We start from the raw sequence: 13,184 nt of genomic DNA, 5'->3' as shown, positions 1-13,184 counted from the left end.
TAGACCACCTATTTATTGTGAGCTATAATTAGAAGTAAAAAGCCAAAAAGATAGAAGACGAGATTAGCCTAAGCTAATTGCGTTTTCATTATAGGATCGGCGATCTATTTAGAAAAGACGATGGAATAGCTCGGCCCTCTCATGAACACTATTGGGACAGGCAGCTGCGGTCCTGCACTACGTTCCTGAATGCTTTTGATTACACCTCACTTCAGGCCAATTACAATGAGCCCTTTTGTGCAGACGTTATCTAAGTGGAAGTGATGATTAGAGGGGTAATTGCTTACGCTGCTTCAATGTTCTACCGCTCTACTATTCCCTTGAGCGCGTATCTTGGACGTTGTTAAAGAGTTAGTTTATTAGTCTTTTGTCTTTTTTTCCTATTGTAAGCCTATAATAATGTTGCCGGGAGCTACATTGTTACAAAGAAATGCATACAACGTAACAAGACTTGCTTCTTGGTGCGGATATATTTTAATGGTGACTTAAGTCTGCGTCCACTCAGGAGACAAAACGAAGGATGCACAGAGTATGTGTTTAGGCATGTACTTCTGCTGCTGCCGCCGTCGCTGCCGCCGCCGCCGCCGCCTTAGCACAACGCCATCAATCTTCACCTGTTCATCGGTTTATTCTTTTCATTGTCGTTGGCGATCGGCGTTCATCTCTCAGTGAGATCTAGCCTCAATACGCACATGTCTATTACAACGCATAGGAATTGTTTGACTTAGGTAGGTGTATTAGATATCGGTCAAGGGCGACTCGATTTAACCAAACAACATTAAGCTGAGCCGTCGGCTGAAGGCCTCTTCCAAGCTGGAGGAAAAGAAAACATTTATAATATGATACTGATTTACTTAGTTAGTTTATAGATATAGCTTGTTATCCGCGCATCATCAACAATTATAATAAGCAAGCACACAACAGCGGCGGCGACTTTTGAAGCAACGAAAATTTGCCTTACATCTGTAATCATACTATCTGCGCTAGGTAATATGTTAGGAGCCAAAGGTAAACCGTAGACTTTTCGTAGAATTTCGCTCATCCTTTAATTCAATGCTCCATACTTTTTTTTTGGTATTATGCCCTCCCCAACACAGACACACACACACAGACACACACACACACACACACACACACACACACACACACACACACACACACATTATAACGCAACACCTGTACAAAAGCGTACCTCTTATGCGACAATCGCTGCGCCGACGCGGGCTTCGATTTGTTCTTCACTCATCTGTGCCATCATGGCAACGCCACATCATCTACCCCACGCTAATGATATCCGCTATGCTCAACTAGCGGATGAAGACGAAGTACGAGTTTCATTTTTCGCGTGTGTTTTTGCCAGCGTAAATGCGGATGAGTGCGTTTGCATGCGTGAAGCCATAGTCGCAAGTCACCGTCAAATGACCCACGCAACACAGTAGAGTTTCTCTTTAGGGAAGCAACTCAACGTGCAGTGGCCACCGTCTACTTGACGTGGAAAAAGATAAGAAGACTAGGCATATCACTGGATCGTCGACAATAACAGCATTAGAAGTACGAACGGTAGCAGCCCCCCGAAGAAACTCTTTGGCAAGCATCTGTAAGAGGGTTCCGCTCCCTTTTTCCGGTTGCCACAGCCCTTTTTCGCTACGTCCAGCCTGTCCACTTAGCCTAAACCCCTCTGCTGGCCTCAGCTCCGCCACCCCACACTCTTAGTAATAGCCCTGGTATATAGTGATGTTGCTGTTGTTGCTGATCGTGATGATGGCAATGGTGATAAGGATGATGCTTCTGATCAAAAGGTTTGCCACGTTGCAAGCAGCGGGCACTGAGTGAACGGATAGGGGCGCTACTCCTGCGCGGTATCATCTTTCGTCTCCTCTAACTAGCCGCTACCGCTTCTGCTGCCGTGTTAAAGCTCCTTCAACGCCCAGCACATTCACTCAGCCAGGAACGCACAGACGGATTTGCAACGCGAAAGAACGGACACGCACAAACTTTATATATATATAGTGCGCCTATTGCTAACATTATTTTGCGGCCGGCATTAGCAAGCCGCGTAGAGTTGCTATAATGACAAAACAAAACTGTAGTCGACGCCACAGCTCATCGTGATAGCGGTATCTTTGGCTGATAGCCCATAGCTTTTTCCTTGCCCTCTCCCCCACTCTACGATCTTCTACGCCATCCTTTTCTCGTCTTCATATCTCCGGTGTGTCCCGGCTAACCCGCCCAATACGTAAGCTAGGACAAAGACCGCCACCAACAGCTGAAGGAACAACAAGTAGGTACGGGACGAACAAGATCGCCATCACTAGATTCTAACGGTGCCTAACAGAATAGCCTGACTGAGCTGGTTTGTGCGATGTACCGCATTGACTAGCTGCTTGACCTGTTTGACCACTAAGGTAGCGCGAGGGTAAAACTGGTGAGGCCGATTCGCGAACCGGTGTCCGGTCCCTCTTGTTTGCTGCACTCATCTCATTTGTACGGAAACCTACCTGTCCTGTTTTTCATTTCATTGTTCTAAACCTGCTGCCACTATTCCTGTGGCAACGGAAGAGTCTTCAATGCAAAAACCCAATGCACCCACATTGGTGGCGGTTGTAATAGGCGGTGCCCCGGAGGCCTCGTTCGCCCTCTAAGTACGTTTTCCCTCCGTTCCAATTTCGCGGGTGCTGTTTCTTTAGTCTTCAGGTTTTGTGATGTTGCAGCGCCGTTATGTTACAATCGTGTCACCGTCCCTATGGTCCATACAAGTTGCTGCTTACTTGTCGGACGCTTTCCTTGAGAAGAAAGCCCGACAAGCTGTCGTGCGCCAGGCGACAATAACAACAAGGTCGGCTGCGACTGCACGACTACGTATGCTGCAGACACAGCGGAGTAAAACGCCGAGGAGATGGTTGTTTGCTGGTCAGCAATCGACTACGTCCTTCTCGTACGGTCTTCACTTAGCCGTGTGCTAAAGCGGCAACACCGACGAAGACAGTAGCGACAGTAACATGGCGTTAGACTCCAGCTGTCTACTCAAACTCGGCTGCAGCTGGTTGCAAGCACCGTGGGCCTCTTCGAGTTGTCGCAGTTGTTTATTTCAGCGCAGTCCCGGGAGAAAGTTAAGTTGAGCTTCGCGGCTGCAGCAGCCGGCCTATGTAGTTGCAGGCTGACCGGTCCAAAAGGACCGGCTTAGAAGGACTGAACCGAAAACAGTGAACTAGTTACTCGTTGTACTGCTCTGTTGAACCGCTGACCGCTCAGCTCTCGCAGTTGTTCGGCAAAGGGCGCTTTTTCACAGTCAAAGCTAAACTGGCAGCATCAGCTTCTGTGGATGATGTTTCTATGTGGTAGAGGCTGGCGGTAGCGATGTCGTCTCTTCATGCCCCGACCGGAATTTTCTAGTACATGTTCGCAAAAACGCCGACAGAAATATGCACATGTGGCCTTAGAAACGAAAAGGCAGAGCGCGCTTTTCGTTCTTTCCGCGCGGCCGGTTCATACGTCTGTAGTTCCATAGCGTTATGGTATTCAAGCTCGCACATGAGCTGTTTCGAGTCAGCATCATAAATGATTCGCCACGTTAATCATAGTATCTCTGCGTGTCAATGTTTGTTTCGGCCCTCAGCCGGTAAAAACCTTAATGTTGTCTGCAATCGACAGCGCATCAGCATCGCACCACAGCACACGCATGTACTGCACGTACTCGTTCGGCCTTTCGGATATTCGGACACTTAGGTTCTCCAACCTAAACCGGCGCAGGCAGCAGCGACACCAGAAGAAACGATAAACAGCATTAGCGTCGACGGCATATCGAGCTGCGGCGACCCATAACGGCTGAAATAGTTTGGGTAGCAAGGCCAGGACCGCAAGTAGAACGACTGGCGGCAGGAACAACTGTTTAAGATCTTTGCTTTCTGATCTGGTCCTAGCCGCAGTCCTAAGTAACGCCGCATCGATTCAAGAAGCAGATACACAAACAGTGACGACGTACTGTGGCAGTCGGCAACGAAAAATATCGAGACGAAGACGACGTCGTCTCAACTAATTTTTTTTTAAAAAACAAAACACGTGCTTAATCGTCTTCTATGTGTTGCCTCATATGAACACACGACTGTAAGTATAGATTTCATCCTGTCTCAGCAGCAACTGCCAAATCGAAAAGAGAAACCGGACATGCTAATGAACGGCCTTACAGCGATGAAAAATATTTACAAAACATAAGAAGTCCAGCAATCACAATGCTTTCTTTAGGATAGCAGCATATATACCGTTGTTCTAAAGAAGCGGGTGAATTCGATATTATATCGAACGTTCTTGCATAAAGTGAGTAGCATCGTTAATTTTGGCGCTGCCGTAACAGGAACAGCAGATGCCTCATCTTGCTTTCCCTTAAGCAGACTCGGCCTGCTTGCAAAAACGCCATTATATAGTTTATCGAGCTACTCTAAGAACCTTCCTCTCGAATAAAAAGATAATTCATTTCGTGGTACACGTGTACATTGCGTACGCACATAGTGCAAATGGCAGCGAACGCATACTGTCTTTCTGCGTCCTGTCAGGGCACCTTGGTCTTGTAACGGAACTGATGGCAGCATCGATGTCATTCTCTGCTTTTCTTCATGCCGACTTCTAGTTAGATAAACGTTTGATCAATTGGTATCGACGGTCCTCACTTAACCCTGCCAGAGATCTAAGCCGGTTGAGCTTACTGATGTAACGCTTGTCAGGCGTATGACTATATATCTGTAATATGGTATACTTTTTTCTGTAACATACCTATATATATATGTAAGTACGCCGCCTGACTCGTACTATTATTTAGATGATAGATGAACCGTACATTAGTTTAGGGGATCTGTCACTTCCTACTGACCACAGGCTGTTGGCTCCTTTCGGCTTCGCTGTCCTACAAATTTATGTATACTGATGATTCCCAATGCGATTTTCAAGTTGAAATTGTGCTTCGTTTTAAAACTGCAACTCGCTAGCGCTTAAGCTTTCACCGCCTGCAAGAGCCTTCGTTTTTTAAAGTCTGAAATTTCTTTGCACTATGCTGCCATTGCTATTACTGTCTTTGTCCTATTATCTGTTAATGTGAAGAAGGCAATAGAATTGATGACTTACCGTCTAACACACCCATACCTCACTAGCTACGATTCGCTTACTGTTATGCTATATCAAGCCGGAGGAAACAACAGATATGGTCAATAATTGTGATTATTTTATATGATCACATTGTTATCAACAAACATACGTTTCCATTAAGTTTCACACAAACCCATTCGACCCGTCTTTCTACCGTTCCTAGTAAATCTTGAAGACAAAAATCGATCGATATGCGATTGTGACCCTTTTCCATACACTCCTATCTCTTACCATTAACTTCGCACAATTGCACCTTTAAGCAAGTTATCGTTTGATACAGGTGACTTCTTCGCTCAGTCAACGTCTTCGTGACCCCCGTGACCCCCCCCCCCCTACCCGGTCTGAGAATACTCAATTTGTTCAGTGTCAGTAGTGGGCTGGATTATCTCACCCTGGCTTCAGCGGTTCGGTACTGCCTAAATTATTGGGCAGCCCATGTGTGATTTAATTAACCAATTAACCCCTATGTCTAGCCAGCTCTAGCAATTGCCTTTGAAACCCAGTCAGCCATATTCATCATCATTTACCCCCCGTCCTAATTGTCTAGTCAGATCAAAGTAACGACAACAAGCAGGAATCGAACTTTCCAAATATTTTGTCCAGAAACTCAGAGGAACATGTTGATAACAATTTTTACAACAAATTTCACAATGAATAGATATAAACGTACAGAAGCATACTTCGTCTATGACAAAGCGGCTACACGACAAACAAAAAAATGTGAGACAGACATATTTGTTTTATTATTTGTTAATTAATACTGGATTTAGTTCGACTGCGTAGTAGTTCTGAGCCATTGGCGGCAACATATTTCCAACGCTGAGGTAAAGGGAGCGCTACAAACATCAGCTGCCAAACAAATGGCAAATATCGCTTTGAAAGTTAGAAATACATAAAAGTGTGGCTTTGGTAGGGCAAAATGCAGCATAGATAAAAACAGATTTTACAGAGATCTTGTTCAGTTCTGAAAACCTGCATCCAAAGCTAGAACCTTTGGCAGCGTGATAAGTTTTCTCTCAGAACAAGTGAACCCCCAAAAGGTTTTCAGATCTCACTTCCTCTAGTAGTATCATCACGTACGCTTATATTAACACCACTAACAGTTATGGTAGCAGTGGTAATTATTTATGCACTCACTTGTTCGCTTGGCACCCAAAAAAGGCCCTTCTGATCTGATGATACGTCGCCAGGTCTGTTATAGTCACCTGATCCGGTTTCTATTTAAGCCGCTGCGTCAGCTGGTGTTGCATGCCCGTTTAAATAGCGTTGGTCGACGGTGTTGCCATCACGCCACATTGTCCGCTAAATAAACCACCGTTTGGGTTTTACGGAATTGTATTGGGCAATTGGCAATGCTGACTGTGTATGTCTCTGGTGTCACACAGCTTTAATGCGTAACGAAATCTGGGAATAGAAGCTCACAGTTTAGAAAAGAGTAGATATAACTTGTTGGTCTGATATAAGCTATGGCGACTCCTTTGTCGTGTATGAGCAAATAGAAGCGGTACGTAAGATGTCGGGCAGCGAGTCTCGGGATGCGAAAAGGATGCTAATAGACTCCATTGTACCTTGGCAAGAGCAAGGGTAGCTGTAGGCCTAACGCTCCGCTGACAGCATTAACAAGGCCCTTTATTGAAGATTTCTGTTGTGCTTGTAGAATTAACGAGATCCTGCCGAATCGACGAGCAGAACTGTAAATTGTGTCACAAGTCGACTGGGTGGGCCGCAGTGACGAACTAACTTGGTAGTATATCGTCATATTAGCAGAAGATTACGTATGCGAGGCAGATACGTGTCTCAATGATGATAAGGCTGGACAACGGATGAGTATGCAACAGGCCAAACGAGAGGCGAAACCAATGAGAAATGATTCGCCTGCTGCCTGATAAGGTTTGAGCACAATGAACAGTGTATATACGAAATAGGAGATTTTGTATTTTTTAACGGGTACGAGCTGGTAGTTGAGTGTTGCAGCCGTATCCATACCAGAGCGAACTATAGAGAGGACAATGATAGGTAGTTCGACTACCGTTGTCATCAGTCGTTTGTAATTAATAGAGATGTTAAAATGCGACTATATCAAAGCCCACATTGAACATGCAGTCAAATAGATCAACACAAGCTGCGAAGACCGATTCGGAAGGCTAGCACTCTAATCTAACGTAGACGATTGTAGTTATTTATACGAACAATCTACAGGAGGAGGAAGCTCAACTTATATCCAGCATACCGAAATGAAACATCTAATCATGCAGCTCCGCACCGACAGTTCTGTGCTCAGATGAAGTTCCACGAGTGCCAATTGCAAAAAAAAAAAGAATCGTCAGCGAATTAACTATGAGATCATATCCTGCAGCATCTGACGATGGAGCACCATAGGACTTCGATGACGAGGGGCTGCTATAGCTACAAACATAGTATGTACGCGTTTTCCATGTGAGGGTACATGGCCGTGTATCTGCCTGGATATTCACACTGTGGTAATTTGTTAATAAGCCACATAGTTGCGCGCAGCGCCGCTTCGGCTTTGTCGTAGCGACACTTTCGGCTGAGGAACGGGGCAAGCCGCGGCAACGGCGACGATGCATCCACTGGGCACCCGGCGCCAGATGCGCCTCCTCTCAAGAGTTTTCTCCGTGGATGCTTCTTATGCAGATCACTCCCAGAGGAATTCGTGTGCAATTACAAGGCACTGAACGATCGCAGCTGTAAGTTTGCCTCTGCGACTGCTGCTAATGCTGCCACTTGGGTGTCAGCGGCAGACCAAGGAGGCAAATCGAGCCTGGTCACTCCCGAGAACGACCGCGGAAAATAGTCATAACATAATAAGCATGTTACGATAGAGCGAGAGTTGACATTCGCTGCTGGTCAGGTTGGGTAGCGTGTGGGGAAAATGGAGAGAGCAGGAGCAAAAGCCAAGGGGAGGGATCGATAGGAAAAAGCTACAGTTCGAATGGCTTAGATAGAAAAAGCTGTGGTAATTCGCATATATGCAAAGTTAATCAATAGAAATAGAAATGATATCTATATAGTCGACCGGTCGGCAGCACACTCATATCGTATAAAGGGTACGATAATTTCTGTTTGATGATTCTGCTATAGTTAGCAAACCTTTGTACATGGCCATAATAAGCAAGTGGACCAAGCTGCCCGTTTTCAGTAGAAAGTTCTCCTGTTCGTTACACCCTAATATAACACAATGCACGTTACAGTTTTGTTGACGTGGTCACAATGATATAACTCGGCGATTCCTACGACAAAAACATATTCGAGCCAATCGATCAACACCAGATACAAAATCTAAGTACTAAAGCAATCAATAGGTAGGTTCTCGTCAGGGATCATTTTTGACCCCTTCTGTTCTTTTATTTGCCTTGTCCATCCGCTCACTACCATTGAGTCGTTGCCGTTCGCCTCGTTATGATGTCGTTTCATAGTTATCATCATCGTACAGACGAGGCAGCAGCAGGCGTGATAGAGACTGTTATAACAGCAACTCATCAGTGACTTACATCCAATTGCCACCATTTCTAAATGGCCAGCCCGTTTACCATGCTTAGTTAGACGGACATCGGCCGCTCACTCGGCCTGCGACCACAGGAGCAGGGCAGACCGGGCTTCAGTCAACAGGCCAACATCGTCACGGGGGGCACTGAACAAGACCTGCGATGGACGACCAGCCACCAATAAATGGTCAGACGGCGTCTATTTATGCTGCTAGTTTGCCAGCAACGACAGCAGGCAACGAACAGCTATATGCATCGTCCGTCATACGCACGGCTGTAACTGTCAGCAATCTCTGCGAAGAGCGAAAACGTTCAGTATGCCGCATATCCAAGCCACCCAGATCATTGACACATATGCTCACAAACTGGAGAGATTAAGCGCAACGACGTTGACTATCACCGCAGCCCCGCTAGCAGCAACAAAGTGTACTCAGCTATATCTCGTATTCCGTAGAGTGTTGATTGTGTTAATTTCCGCGGACTCTACTCACTTCCTGCATATTTCTGTGTATTCGTGCTGTCATTGTAGGCCACAAAGGCGACATTGGCCATACGTCGTAGCTTATTCAGAACCCATAATAATCTTTTCCTCTCCCTGTCCCTGTGCGAATGAAACTCTGATTGTGGTGTATATCAGAGTCAGTGCCATGTATCACTCGTTTCCTTTTCGTAGAAAGAATCATCACAGTCTCGGTGACGTGGTAATTTTTCTTCGCGGTCGGCGCATCGTCCTAACCAGTGCATCGCGGTCTGATTGGGAAGGCGTATCTAGCCTCAAGCAAGGTAGGATTTATGTTGCTCGACAACGCGTTTCGCATAGCATCGCACGGCCAGAAGCATGCGTCAGGATGGCCTGATGGTCATTTTCCGCTATATCTCATTTTTCGGCGTCGTCCACTTCGGTTGAGGCGTGTTTCGTTCGCTATATAAGACACACACGGCCGTAGATAATGCGACTGAAGAGGATCGAGGCTAAAAGAAGCAGCAGCCCCCGTCTAAAATATTTCAGCCTGCCGAGCAGATTGGGGTGGGCCGCGGGGTAGTGCTTCCTTCCAGCATGTTTCTTCTCTATCGCAATCGTTTCTTAGGAGTCCTATTTTTTTGCGTTGTTTTTATCGTTGGGAGAAAACCGATTGAGAATGGCAGCGAAAGATGGGTGGAAAGATGACGTCCGCGCATGCCAAACGAAAACGTATGCAGCGCCGCGCAACCCATAGCAGTTTTCCGATGAGTTGGAGAAAAACATCAATCGGGTTGGCCGCGACCGTTCGCGCTTATGGGCTGGGCTTAGAGGTAGAATTATAAACAAAATATCAGGTTGCGACTGTTCTCTACGTCAATCTCAGTTTTGAGCTTGTGAATTCAAGTTGTGCTGGAAAGATGTAATGGCAGGCGGATGCAGGTATGGCTATAACGGTGAATATCTTCTCATTTTGCTGTTCACGAGATCGAACTCATTGTGAATGAAAATCAAAGATCTAGCGGTAGAATCTAAAGAGCTTGTCGCTTTTCTACGGTTATATAGGAATAACCAGTAGGCAATAGAAATGGTTTCAGGTTTTGATCTGCCCTTAACGCAAGTATGGAACTTATTCGTTTTATTTGTATGGCAACGATACCCTTTTCGTACTATTTCCCTACCTCTCTTTCTCCCTGTGGTTTTATATGCCTCATGTTGGGAGATTATTGCGACCGATAGCCGATATTGTTCCATTCAGTTTGTTCGGCGGCATATTGCATGGTGGGCAGACGCGGTTTCAGCAGCCGTACAAGCTGCCGCAATAAATTGACGAGGCCCGTGGCATGGCGAAGCAAATGTATGCATCACCGATGCAGGAAGGCCGGGTCCACCCCCCGAGAGTCAAAATTGCGAAGGGTGGGGCTGCCGTTCAGGGGTGAAGAGGAAGCTATATTTCTATAGCCAACAAAACAGAGGTGATTAAAGGGTGACATGCCACACAGAGTGCTCAACAAGTTGTCGAGGTTCTGTCAATTATTCCAGTTAGACAAGAAAAAATAACATTTTCCTTTTGGACTGAATCAGAACAAATACCAAGGACCGAGGGCATCATCGACAATAACAACGGCAGCGATGACGCCTGCTTGACCTATTAACACACAGGATACTAAACCAGAAAGGATTCGGAAAGCCATTCATGTGAGTTGTCTATGAGTGTCAGGGATGGACAGAGCGAGTTCGGATAGGGGCAGCTTACGATGCAAATTATTCTCCTCTTTTGTCTAATAGGTTAGCGTTATAAGTCGTCACTGAATGCAACAATTTCTAGGTGCTTGAGCGTTTTACTATTCGATAGACAGTATAGATAAGTTTATGGTAACTGGGGCAAAGAGCAGGTGACGCAAAACGAAAACTATTTAATGGAACTAGTTAAGAGCGTTTGTAAAGGAAGTAATTCAAGTAACAGCATCCACCTGACGCTCCATGGATCCCGACCATCACTTCACGTTCATAGTTATAGTCATAAATGTTCCATTAGTTATCCGAGCGGCAAACGTCATGAAGCGTAATCCATAGCAGAAATGAATACACACTTGTGCAAATATTTTCGCATTTTTAAGCAGACAAATATCGCACCTGACCAAAGCACTTGGTCTCGCGCTGGCTTGCAACGCTGTTTTTCCATTTGTTGCGTTTTATAAAGTAATCAATTTAACAAGAGTTCTTCAAGTCTCCAAGTTATCGTACACGTAGCAGTACTATCATAAGTCAGCCATATGTTCATATTAATTATTACGTTTTTATCATTTGTTTGTCGTATATATGTGCCCGTTTGTTTGTCAACTAAAATAAGTTGTTTTTGTTACAGTATAGCAACAATGTAAAATGTACAAACACTGCACAGCGTAACCGTTGGTAAAAAAATTCATGGCACTCATTTACTTACGATTCTAACGCCTCAGATGCAATCGAGCAAGTATACTGTTATACTTCATTCACCGGAAGAAAAGCAAGAAGGCGGTGGCGACTCGAGTTCTGCCATGGAGAGGAGGAGCAGGCAACAAAATCTGAGGAAATTCAGCTGGTTGAAAAATAGGAGAAAAAAATCGCACACAACATCCACTGGGTCGGCCATGGTCATTATGGAAAAATAGTTAAAATTCACTGGCTGAATAAAAACTACATATTGAACTATGTCCGCGTACTGAGCGGAGAGCGAAGCGAGGATTGGCACAACTAGTTAATATAGATCTTAAGTATGACGGTGACATTTACCTTCGCTTGCCATCACACGATTTCAGTGACCGAATTTAGAGCTTGAAGCCAGTTTTTACAAACCATCTTACAGATACTACGAGTGCGCCGTATACGCTATGCTGATATACCAAGCTTTCTCTACGAAACATAAAGTCGACCATTATGCTAGCGTAGACGATCATCTCAACGTCGAATGCTACGCATCAGCCGTAAGGCGTGTTCAACAAAATAAAAGCATGCTTGGCTAAGCGAAGCATGTCAGAAGGTCGACGGTCCGCTTTTGTATTCGGCTTCATTGGATTTAGGACCTCAGTAAAACCTGCGCTTGCTAGTCTTTAGTTTATGAATATACATATGCTTCGACTCCGTGACTATACATAGGAATAAAAATATTCAAATATACATGAAAGTGCTTCATTGCAGCAAATATAATCTATCGTCAAGTATGGCTAACCAGCCATTACGCCTCTAATAGAAATATATTAATGCAATATAAGCAGCTAAGAAAATAAAACAAGAAATTCTATTGAAGACTGACTACTTCATTAACGCTGTGTCCAAATTGGGCTAAGTAAACGATGGGTCGCTTAGAACTGTTCGTGGCTAACGGTTCAACACCAGTAAATCAAACGAACTCCGTGATTAACGAGTCAAATCTTCTAGAGCTCTTCTCTTCTTTATTCTGCACAAGACGTTCTCGTAATGACAAATGCCGCTTTCTGACAGACTGAAACAGCGGCACCCCAACCCCGAAATTTTCGACAAGCTTCTATCTGACCTATATCTCTATTAACGTATACCATTACTATAGATGAACTATCTAGACATTAAATCTACTGAATATTTTGGCAGCAGTCTTCAAACAAAAGATTCACACATTGCCCACCAGACTGCAGACCGCGACCTAGGTCATAAGTACTCTCTTCACTCAATTGACAATAACGTACAACAATACCATAGGTAGCGATACGAACCGTAAACCTTCTCGCCTATTGAACAACATTCCCACATCGAATTAAGCAACAACATGGCTGTCAAAGTAAAGTTCGCAAGATGAACAAAGCGACAGATCTTTCGTTCCACTGCTTTAATTCAGGACACCGTTAATTCAGGACAGAAGATCAGCCATTTCGCAAATTAAGTATGATCGACCAAGCAACAGAGACTATCAAAGCGCTGTGATCGATATCGTTTTAGTTAACCTTGCTGATACCAGCAGCCAATTTTTTATAGGTAAAATAAGAATAATCAAATGGCAAATTTGTAGCCATGCGGCAAGACACGACAATGGAAAAAGGACACGAAAAATGCGCTCTCTTTTCTTT

The 13,184-nt window shown here is 44.9% G+C and overlaps 1 protein-coding gene and 1 long non-coding RNA gene across 6 annotated transcripts in view; one reads left to right on the top strand and one right to left on the bottom strand.

The window, feature by feature from the left end:
• The window catches only part of LOC111243679 (uncharacterized), a 273,017-nt gene that overhangs the window by 164,471 nt on the left and 95,362 nt on the right, over positions 1-13,184 (bottom strand). The window lies entirely within an intron of this gene.
• LOC147757394 (uncharacterized) lies at positions 2,489-12,372 on the top strand. Its single transcript, XR_015321828.1, has 3 exons — positions 2,489-2,642; positions 10,687-10,800; positions 11,471-12,372. It is a non-coding gene; the product is annotated as an uncharacterized LOC147757394 (long non-coding RNA).

The sequence above is a fragment of the Varroa destructor genome, unplaced genomic scaffold (assembly GCF_002443255.2).
Source record: "Varroa destructor unplaced genomic scaffold, Vdes_3.0 BEIS01000002.1, whole genome shotgun sequence".
NCBI classification, from domain to species: Eukaryota; Metazoa; Arthropoda; class Arachnida; order Mesostigmata; family Varroidae; genus Varroa; species Varroa destructor.
The sequence above is the reverse complement of the archived record's forward strand: the minus strand, read 5'-3'. Positions and strand labels throughout refer to the sequence as shown.